The sequence below is a fragment of the Oncorhynchus nerka genome, linkage group LG17 (genome assembly GCF_034236695.1).
Source record: "Oncorhynchus nerka isolate Pitt River linkage group LG17, Oner_Uvic_2.0, whole genome shotgun sequence".
NCBI classification, from domain to species: domain Eukaryota; kingdom Metazoa; phylum Chordata; class Actinopteri; order Salmoniformes; family Salmonidae; genus Oncorhynchus; species Oncorhynchus nerka.
Genome location: NC_088412.1, coordinates 35,198,099 through 35,207,550, shown reverse-complemented (window position 1 = coordinate 35,207,550; position 9,452 = coordinate 35,198,099).

The window sequence follows — 9,452 nt, the reverse complement described above, 5'->3', positions numbered from 1 at the left end:
AGGGAACATCTTGAAATATATGTAAATAGCTTTGTTAGAAAAACTACTATATTTCCCTTGCGGGAGTAATGCTGAACGGAAAAAATGTCTCAACTCACAACTCTCCCCTACATACAGTCCACAAAATGAATAACCAATTTAAGACAGAGGGGAGATGATGATAAATCCCATCTAAAATACACACCCGCTATGATATTGTATATTAATAAACACACAGCTTCCTGAGGCAGAGTTAGCTAACCTCCAGACTCACGACTACTCACATGAAGAGAGAGGTTGTTTTTCTTCTAATTAACATAGTGCGTACATTGTACCCAGGAGGAGAGCATAATTTTTCCGCGAGTGAATGAAAACGTCAGAGTAGCGAGTGGAAAACAAACAGGAAGCTGATGCACAAACAGTGTCACAGCCTAAAATGTAGGCTTCGCACTCCTTATTTCTGTCATGGTTCTTAGAATCACATGGAGGGTTGTGATGTCCCCTTGTGGTCATCTGTGAACCTGACAAAACGTCTCGTTGGTTTTCTATCTTCCCTTTTACATGCGTTCACTTCACACACTAGCAGGTTCTGTCGTATGTGTTGAGATTTACACAACCCAAACGGGCAAAAACTGGTTGAACCAATGTTTCCACTTCATTTCAATCCCCAAAAATCTGTGATGACGTTGAATCAACGTGGAAAACAAATTGGATTTGCAAAAAGTCATCAATGTCAAATTGGATTTGCAAAAAGTCATCAACATAAGGTTTTTCACACAACTTTTAAACCTAAATTCAATAACATGGTGACATTTGTAGTTGATTTCACGTTGAATTCATGTTAGTTGACAACTCAACCAAATTAAAATCGAAACATGATGTTAAACTGACATCTGTGTCCAGTGGGAGGGCTGTGTCATTAGAACAGGATAAAGATTATCAGTCATCCTGGTAAATCTTTATAATATACATTTTATGAACAAATACTGTTAAAAGCCAGACCATGACTTCATAATGTTAAAAAATATCCTACATCTCTTTTTACTCTCTGGCCAATCAACACCATTACCACTCCATGAACCATATCGTCCCCAGCCATGTGTCCAATGATATATCATGAGAGTACACACAACACTGGGCTGGAGATAAAACCCCACACACTGTGGAGATGGTCAGATAACACCTCAATTCTTCTGTCAGCATGAAGAAATGGAGGATTACGATGAAAGCTAGGATTACAGAAACATCAAGGTTGCTTTTATAAAAAAGGGCTTCACCTTCTCTCCTCATATGAACTTTTCACTTCAACTGCTCCTCGTCTCTTAGTCCCTAGAAGCACAAGCTGTCTCATCCTACAGCATACAGTGAGGAAGCTTCTCAGGTGAATTTGCTCATCTGTCATGGAATATCGCCATCAAGACTTGGGGAAAGAAAACGAAATAGTACTCCCTAAGGTCTCTAAGTTTAGATCCCATTGATGGATAGTGGCCATAAACCTCCATGTAATAGTATTAATGTTTACAGTAGCTTCATAAAAGGCAGAGGGCTTACGGACTAAAGAGTATTTCTGAAACCATTGTGAGCTGAGCATTTCCATGAGCACCAACATGAAATTTAAAGGAGCATGTCAAAATGGGTGTCAAATGAAAGCTAAGAGTCTATATTTTTAGACATTAAGGGAAATATACATTTTTACCATTTTCCATCCCACAAATTTGGAATAAGCAAAGGCTTTGACTTTTGGTCAAAGAGATGGAACATGGATCTTAGACAAAATCTACCAGAAAAAAAATCTTAAAAGGTATTAGAAATACATCAAAACACAAAAATGCTGAAGTAAAGTAACAAGTTAAGGTAGCTCTACCAATTAGGTAGTGTTTTTATTGATATCAAGTTTGTTTATGAAATACAGGCAGGCAGGTAGCCTAACAGTTAAGAGCATTGGGTAAGTAACCGAAAGATTGCTGGTTCAAAGCCTGAGTCCCCTAGGTGAAAAGTCACTCTGGATAAGACCATCTGCTTAATACCACAAATGAAAAATAGTAAATCAGTAAAGGAATTACAAAAAAATCCTGGAACAGATCTATTCTAATTTAATTGGCTACAAGGGGATTCCATAGTTGTCACCTGCTACTGTCCTCCCTTCTGCTGGCATATGGTTATGTTTAGCTGATAACTATTTTATTTATCTTGTTGTACTGTAAACTGTGCTCCTGATGGAGTACAGTGCTCCTGGTGGAATAAAACGTGAGTTTATAAGCCCATTCATTGCGTAACAATTATAAATGCAATCCCCTGTTAAAATCTGTTTTGGTGCATGATTGAAAATAGCTACTATTTCTATTTTTCAACTGGTAATTGAAGCATGCCTCCCATTCACCATTCAAGTTCAGGCAACAGGCTATCTGCGCATTACCCACCACTTAACAATGTGAGCTGGTGGCAGTATGCACTTTGAAAACATGCTTAACAGTTTGAAACATATTATTATGAGGCATGTCTTACCTTGCTTCAAAGTAGCCTATAGGCAAAATCCAACCATGGAAAAATGGAGGAAATGTATTTATAAAAACTTCATAGATGGCGCGTGAGTTTCAAGTTTGGGGAAGCTTACAATTATCCTACCATTTTTTCGTGGAACAGTTTTATTTCTATAATAATGTTTTCATTTCTCAAAATCATTGTCATGTGATTAATCCTAAAATCTGAATTCAAATGATAAAACACTAAAAGTTAAAAGTAAACTAATGCGAGATCACCAGTGTCTGACATATGGACACATTGATACACCGTGATCCATTGGTGGCTAAAGAAAGGAGTGCATGGAACACCTAGCCTATAGGCCAATGCAGCAGTAGGCCTATAACTTCCAGTGCTCTTTCACACTGTTGCGGTGGAGAACAGGGTTTCTTATGTACCAGATTCCAGGCCAAGAGTTTACCTTTCTGTATTTGACAACCCCCTTTCAAGCCTATCACAAGACAAATCAACTGCTCCCTTTATGACTCTAAATGGACTGAGGAGGACAAGAGACAAAGAACAGGACGTCTTTTACGACTCACATGTGATAAGGCTGTTGGGTTATTAGAGATCTTAGGGCGCCAGAGCCAAATTTCTCCTCCCACTCTATGTAATGAAGATAAAATGGAGCTAAGTGGGCTAAAATTCAATTAAAAGACGTTTACTTCACTGTATTGGAACTGCTGGACTCAATATGTTGATATACAGTGCCTTCGGAAAGGATTCAAACTCCTTGACTTTATTCACACATGATCCGATTCAGGAAAGTAGGTGCATGTAGCAAGTCACGAATTTACAGGAGACCTGTTTATTAGCAAAATGTGTTTTTTTTGGGCAGAAATGCCTTCTCGGACATGTGAACTTCATGTACCTTAATATCAAACTTGTATGCCATCTGTAAATACAAATACAATTGTTAAATTACGAGCCCAGTTGGTTTAGCCACTGAAAAAGTGGGCAACCTTCCCGCTAGCCAAGATTGCCTGAGATTATGAGTGGGCTGGACAAACCGAGAGATGAGTTTGGATTTGTCTGCCATATAGCAGGCGTCTGTCTATTGGAGCTGGTCAGTATGCCTAGGTAATCGTGTCAAACTTGGCTTTTTTAAAATGTATTGTGTAGTAAAACTGCATAAACCTAATGTCAAGGTAAAGTGTACTGTTAGCTATCTAACGTTGGCTGGCTGGCTCGCTAGCTAACGTTATGTGTATGCTCTCCATTTTCTGGAGCACCAAGTATTGAAATCAGTGGAATTCGAGTGTGATAGCTAAACAGCTGGAGAAAACACGTCTGGATTACATCGTGCATCAGACAAGAGACGCATCCAACCATGATGTATACTGGTAAAATAGTCTTGCTAGCTACATTTTCAGATATTACACATTTCTAATTTTGACAGAAAGGGGTTTAATTTCAAGTGTACTGTTAGCTAACGTTAGCTGGCTGGCTCGCTAACTAATGTTATGTCATGCTTTGTGGATTCATTGTTTACCTAGCTAGCTACTGGCTACATTTCTTAACAAAATACTCTCGTCTTAGTGTGCCAGAGCGCAGAATAACTGATGCAATTTTGAATGCTCAACACGTCAGCAACAAAGCTTAATTCAATTGTTGCCAGCAGCAGTGTTACAGTCACCAATGCTGTGGATAACACTGTTAGGGGGAGTAAAATGGCCAGTGTGGTGTTCTTTCATTATGTGAATAAAAGTAGCTAGCCAATGGTAGCCAGTTAGCTTGGGTGCTTGACTGTCGTTGTGAGGTCAAAGCTTTCAGGAGCAACCCTACTTTTTGTCCAGAGTCCAGTGTGCGCTCTGAACACGAAACGCTCTGCATTTACAAAAGGACAATCTGGCAGCACAGTTGCAGTCACCAACGCTCTGGATAACATACTGTAACAGCCTAACTAGCTCTGCTAGGATGAGTAATGTTCAGTGAGCTGTTCTCTCTCTCTTAGATGTCTGGAAGTAGCTGGCAAGTTAGTACAGAATGCACGGATCAAACCTTAAAGAGATGGATGGGGCTAAGGCTTAAGAGGGTGTGATCAATGCTGAATGGGTGAAGACAAATAAGGGTTCTCCAAATAGTAGTACCAAAACTTTGAAAGACGGTTTTCTCAAAAGTGAGTTTACAAGTTGATCAACTTTCATATCAGAATTACTTTCCCATTATTTCCTCAAAATTAAAATGTTAAAATGTTGCTACATACTGTAAGACCAAATCCAAGTGGTGAGTCACACTTTGTTAGGTTACAGCCTTATTCTAAGATAAGATTCAACAAAAAAAACTTAGCAATCTACACAATACCCCATAATGACAAAGCAAAAACAGCTTTTTGGAAATATTTGCTAGTTTATGAAAAAAATTAAAAAGCAGATATCACATTTATCTAAGTATTCAGACCCTTTACTCAGCAGCTTTGGCAGCAATTACATTCACTACAAGCTTGGCACACCTGTATTTGGGCAGTTTCTCCCATTCTTCTCTGCAGATTCTCTCAAACCCTGTCAGGTTGGATGGGGAGCGTTGCTGCACAGCTATTTTCAGGTCTCTCCAGAGATATTTGATCGGGTTCAAGTCCAGGCTCTGGCTGGGCCACTCAAGGACATTCAGAGACTTGTCCTGAAGCCACTCTTGCAATGTCTTGGCTATGTGCTTCGGGTCGTTGTCCTTTTTGAAGGTGAACCTTCGCCCCAAGTCTGAGGTCCTTAGCGCTCTGGAGCAGGTTTTGATCAAGGATCTCTCTGTACTTTTCTCTGTTCATCTTTGCCTTGATCCTGACTAGTCTCTGCCACTGAAAAACACAGCCACAGCATGATGCCACTCTACCATTAAGGCCTGATTGGTGGAGTGCTGCAGAGATGGTTGTCCTTCTTGAAGGTTCTCCCATCTCCACAGAGGAACTTTGGGGCTCTGTCAGTGTGACCATCGGGTTCTTGGTCACCTCTCTGACCAAGGCCCTTCTCCCCCGATTGCTCAGTTTGGCCAGGCGGCCAGCTCTAGGATGATTCTTGGCGGTTCCAAACTTCTTCCATTTAACAATGATGGAGTTCACTGTGTTCTTGGGGGACCTTCAATGCTGCAAACATTTGTGGGTACCCTTCCCCAGATCTGTACCTCGACACAATCCTGTCTCGGAGCTCTACAGATAATTCCTTCGACCTCATGGCTTGGTTTTTGCTCTGACATGCACTGTCAACTGTGGGACCTGATATACACAGGTGTGTGCCTTTCCAAATCATGTCCAATCAATTGAATTTACCACAGGTGAACTCTAAATCAAGTTGTTGAAACATCTCAAGGATGATCAATGGAAACAGGATTTACCTGAGCACTGTCGTGGAAGATTCAGAATATGTTGGTAACATATGTAAGATGTTTTATATTCATCAACTGTGTGTAAGTTACTTCTCATCAGAATGGTATTTTTGTATAATACTGTGGTGAGGTTGCAGTTATCTGTTCTATGTCAAGACTAAGTTGCATGGGCCGCAAAGAGGGGAGAGGTCAAAGTGTCATCATGTGTAAACATATCTTTTACTCCCTACCTTTTTCTAGTGGGGAAAGGAGGGTGGCAGTGTCTGGAATCATTCTATGCTCCCTCTAATGTTGTTTCTATCTTAACCTATAGCCTCATTCTCCTCTCCGTGAGCTTGTCCAGGATTGGTTGTATTTAGAGTTGGTTGTATCTAAATGACAATTTGATATATGCCTGTTGATATGGAGGATTGGTTTATGGTTCTGGGGTTTGAGAAAGGAGACAAAGCTGAACGATGAATTATATCTATGCTGTCTGACTATGTGTGATCTTTGCTATAAAGGATCCCATTTTGCCATTGTGTGGGAACTCTCAACTTTTCATTAGAGATACTGAACTGTTGAAAGTCAAAATGCTATAGAGCTTATATAATTAAAGATGGACTTTGATAACTAACTCTGACTTGTGTGTGTGGTTTGCTCCCATGATTTGGTAAATAGAGGAAATTTCCACGGCAGCACAATTTCGAGTCTCATAGCAACGGGTCTGAATACTTATGTAAATAAGGTATTTCACTTTTTTTATTTTTTATAAATTTATAAAAAATTCTAAACCTGTTTTTTCTTGGTCATTATTGGGTGTTGTGTGTAGATTACTGAGGATGTTTTGTTATTTAATCAACTTTAGAATAAGGCTGTAGCGTAACAAAATGTGGAAAAAGTCAAGAGGTCTTAATTACTTTCCAAAGGCACTGTAACGTGAGTATGCATTGTGTTACTTTTCTTCTCTTTTTCCATGTTATTAAAAGAGTAATAGGTCTTTCACTGTCACATAAAATGTATGGATGTTATCATAGTCATATTTGCACTCTACAGACTACATATTTCTTTTTTCAAAACACATTTCAACATTCTACGAACACTTGTGAGACAATTTCAGGTTTTGTCCCAATATTGGCATGCCCAATATTGAGACTCGTGAGACTCGTACTCCAAACAATGAGATCAGGTACAGCGGGCGAGGCCAGGCCAATGGACAGAGTGATCTATCTCCTTGGAAACCAAAATGTCTCTGTGAGAAACCTACACAATGTTGACTTGCACCATCCTTCTCAAACAGAAGAATCACTTGAGAATCTCTGCTCAGTCACAACGAACCTCTGAGTTTTATCGCTCCCAAAAGGGGACCCGAACCAGCATTATATTGCACCCTGTGCCTTAACAGGCTTTGTCTCTTTAGACTGAACAAATTGAGAACTGAACCGAGAAAGAACGACGACCCTATGCGTGAGCCCCGACGAGGGAGTTGATTCCTTCAACCATAAGCTCCAACGCCTGGGCCAGGAACCCTAGACCTTTCTCTGTCTACCACTCCGTCCGTCACGCCCTGACCTTAGAGATCCCTGTTTATTCTCTATATTTTGGTTAGGTCAGGGTGTGATTAGGGTGGGTACTCTAGTTTTTGTATATCTATGTTTTCTTTTTCTTTGTTGGCCTAGTATGGTTCCCAATCAGAGGCAGCTGTCTATCATTGTCTTTGATTGGGGATCATACATAGGCAGCCCTTTTTCCCACCTTCTGTTGTGGGATCTTGTCTTTGTTTGGTTGCATGTATTTTGCACGACAAAGCTTTTCGTTCGTTGTTTATTGTTTTGTTTGCTGGTTCACATTTAAATAAAGTATGATGAACCAAAATCAAGCTGCGCCTTGGTCTACCCGTAATGACGAAAATTTAACTGAACCAGACTACACTCAGATTCACGTAAATACCTTGTTGCATTGAATTTCCCATTTATGTGATACTGTTTCTGTGTAATAGTGGTGGCAGTAACTTATTATTGTAAGGATGTTTGTCCCTGTTACATATCATGATTAATACTGTCATTGCATTGTCTACATTCTGATGTGAATGGATAGCCTAGCCACTGGATGAGCCTAGAGTTTCACGGCTGTAAAAACGTACTGATGTAGCCTTTGCTTCACTCCTCCTGTTTCCACAAATAAGAATTTCGAACTCTTCCAAGTCCTGTTGTCATATCTACCAATGAAACCTTTGTTGCATTGAAGTTCTTAAATGAGCGATTGGATCCTTGAAGTCTGAGACCTCGACAACCTTTCAGAATGAGAATAGAGGAAATTGACTATTGATTGAGACTACTGATGATATACAGTATGTATTAATGGTATAGCGGTTAATGAGAACTATTGATAGTTAATTCAATGGGCCTCTTTATATCAAAACCCTTAATGGTGACCCTACTTTATTCATTTCTATAGGATAACCAAATTAGATTAATTAATTATTAGAGTAAATAATCAATAAATGATCTTGAATATCCATAGCCAAAGTCACAACACTGAGGATTGAAGATTGAGGGGGAGATTGTGAGAAATATTTTTCAAATAGCTTACTGTAAGGAACGATAGTTTAACACATTATTCACAATGGATGTTTAAAAAAACACTTACCTACATTTCTTTCCCAGCAGTCCAGGTGCTTCTACGCATGCTCAGGTACACACACTCGCTCAACATCATCAGAGAAACAAGGTGCATGCTCTTTGCTCACATGGCGCACTCTAAACAAAACACCAATATAAAAATGGACAAATTTCATGATGGTTATGAAATAAATCAAAACTGGTTTCTCACAAGTGTAGCAGGTGGTGAACAAAGTTTCCACCCCGAGAATGAGAACGGTAAATTACTGTAGTTACTGCATGCATTAATATAAATAAATGTCACCAAATGATAGGGACCAAATTAACGGTACATTTACTACTGGTGACATATGAAATGGGGAATTGATAAAAAAAAATCAAAAGGGCAAACAATTCACACAATAATACGATGAATGCACAAGAATTGTCAGGATACAGCTGAGCCATTCTGGAGAGAGACTCACCTATATCTTTGCCACATACCCCTCCCCTTCTTGTCTCAACATTTTAAACTATACTCAACACATTATTTTCACACATATAGATAGATGCTCTCCACTGACAGCCACAGCTCAATTGTCACGTCTACTCCCGCTCCTCCTCTCTGGCGCTCGTTGTCGCCAGTTGACTCATTATTACATCTGTCACCATCGTAATGTGCACCTACAGCTCATGAGACTCACCTGGACTCCATCACCTTCCTGATGACCTCCCCTATATCTATCACTCCCTTTGGTTCTTTCCTCAGGCGTTATTGTTTCTGTTTATATGTTTCATGTCTGTACACAACTCGTGTTTCTTGTTTTGTTCCATGTTGGTTTATTTATTAAATTCACTCCCTGTAATTGTTTCCCGATTATTAATGTACACGTTACATCAATAATCCACTAGACCTATTGGCACACACGCTGCCCAAATTGTGGGCTTCCCAAGTAGGCATAGACCTACGAGCTTGTGATTTGAAACAATCCACAGCAAAACATTTTAAAGAAGCTAATGATCCTGGATTCTTCAGTGGCTAAGTCGTGCTTTCTGGTG